Here is a 1,856-nt window from a genome sequence, read left to right as displayed (position 1 = left end):
AGTTACAACAACAATAGTTTCAGTAAGAAAGTAAAGTAGCTATGGGCTGGAGAGTTTCAGACTGACAATAAAAAATTATTTTTCCTTATGACAGTCTTAATAATAAATGTATTTCTATAGTTATAAGTCTGCCTTTGTTGATTTTTTGGCTTTACAATTTCATGTGCAATATAATTCATCCCACCCTTCCAAGGTTCTGAGAAAGAGTGAGTGGTCTGTAATTTCAGACTGAGTACATCCCTCCTACCCTCTAAGGAGCAGCTTGGTTAGTGAGGACTCACATGGGCTCATTCTATCTCCTAGGAGTTGTTCTCATGAAGCTCACTTTCTAGAAGAGAAATGCAGAAAACAAATATAGTCAAAGAGTGGAGCATGTACAATGTCAGGTGGTACATGGTATCAAGAAGAGGGCTCCTTGGTCTGTAGCTTTGCAGGAGTGGTGTCTCTCAACCAGTAGGACGATGGGGTTACTATTGGGTGTCCTCAGGATTAATCAGATTAAATATGCAATGGAATTCCTGAAATTGAAAACCCATTCAGTGTTGGTGGCAATGAAGAAGGCACAGTCAGAGCTCACAGCTCATCTGAAAATAATTCTCCTTGTTGACAACCATATTGGTATCTCAACTGCAAGGCTTACTACTGATGCTAGGAGACTGTTATGTAATTTTACGCACCAGGAGTGTTTGGATTCCACATTTGTATTGAACAGCCCACTTCCTGTGTCTTGTCTTGTATCTCTAATTGGAAGCAAAATCAAGAGACCAATGCAGTGATAGGGCCATAGACCATATGGAATCTGACTGCTTATTGATGGTTGTGATGAGAGAGGCCTTCACATTTTGTGAACCTGGACCTGAACCTCTGCTCTTTTGACTGCAGAGCTATGTCCATTACAGTCCATTCTCAATTAGCTTGTACTGTCTTGGAGAGAGCCATGTTTGAATTTAAAGAGTGCAGTTCAAATGAACTGGTTAAAACATGGTCTGTGGGATTTAAGGGAGACACTTCCTACAGAGCAGGACCTGACTACAAAGAACATTTCCCCTGGAATTCTGCAATCTGAATTTCCACAATCTCTGATGATGATGATGTGTCTTCATTCCTGGAAGGTCCTGAAGAAAGATCACAGCCTGCTCAGTCTGCAGAGAAGGCTGCTGAACCAATAGAACATTGATTACATAAGAATTTGGGAACACATTCAGGTGGCAAAAATCTATTCTCTGAACCAGATGATTCAGAGTAGTTGAATGCTATGTTTTAAAAAACATTTCACATGTGAGTTTTTTATTTTTCAAAGTAATTTAATGAAACCATGTACTTACTTGGGTGCATTTTTCTTTGAGAGGGATAATCATTTTACAGAAAGTATAACTATCTGTACTAATGCTTTTTGTGTCCTTGTGATTTTAAAGACAATTGTGAAATAAAAATTTTTCACTCCCTGGGGAAAAAAAATATTCTAAGGAAAGGCAGTCCTAACAGGCTACCCAACAGGGTAAGGAATTTATCCATTCTGCTCACTTCATAGGCAAGCCCAGTATGTGGGACATAGTAGGGATCTAGTATATACTTATGGAAGAAAAGAAGGGGAGGGAAAAAGTCAAGAAAGGAAGAAAGAGGGAGGAAGAAAGGAATATTGGAAGGAAAGAAAGAGTGAGAGAGAAACAGGAAGAGAAAGAAGTCCTTGGTGGATATTGTTTTAAATATAATTCCCATAATGAAAATGTGATGTAGGAAAAATACCTGTGTGATTTTAATCTTACATATATTTATACAATCATAATATGGTTTCTGTCTTAAAACTTCCCCTTTCCGTTAAGACCAATTAATTCCCTCTTTGAATATTTAACACC

The 1,856-nt window shown here is 38.1% G+C and overlaps 1 pseudogene; it reads left to right on the top strand.

The window, feature by feature from the left end:
- Nucleotides 1–461: 461 nt before the first annotated feature.
- On the top strand, nucleotides 462–1,177 carry LOC128571021 (proteasome subunit alpha type-1-like; annotated as a pseudogene).
- Nucleotides 1,178–1,856: the final 679 nt, after the last annotated feature.

The sequence above is a fragment of the Nycticebus coucang genome, chromosome 18, assembly GCF_027406575.1.
Source record: "Nycticebus coucang isolate mNycCou1 chromosome 18, mNycCou1.pri, whole genome shotgun sequence".
In the NCBI taxonomy this organism is placed as follows: domain Eukaryota; kingdom Metazoa; phylum Chordata; class Mammalia; order Primates; family Lorisidae; genus Nycticebus; species Nycticebus coucang.
The sequence above is the reverse complement of the archived record's forward strand: the minus strand, read 5'-3'. Positions and strand labels throughout refer to the sequence as shown.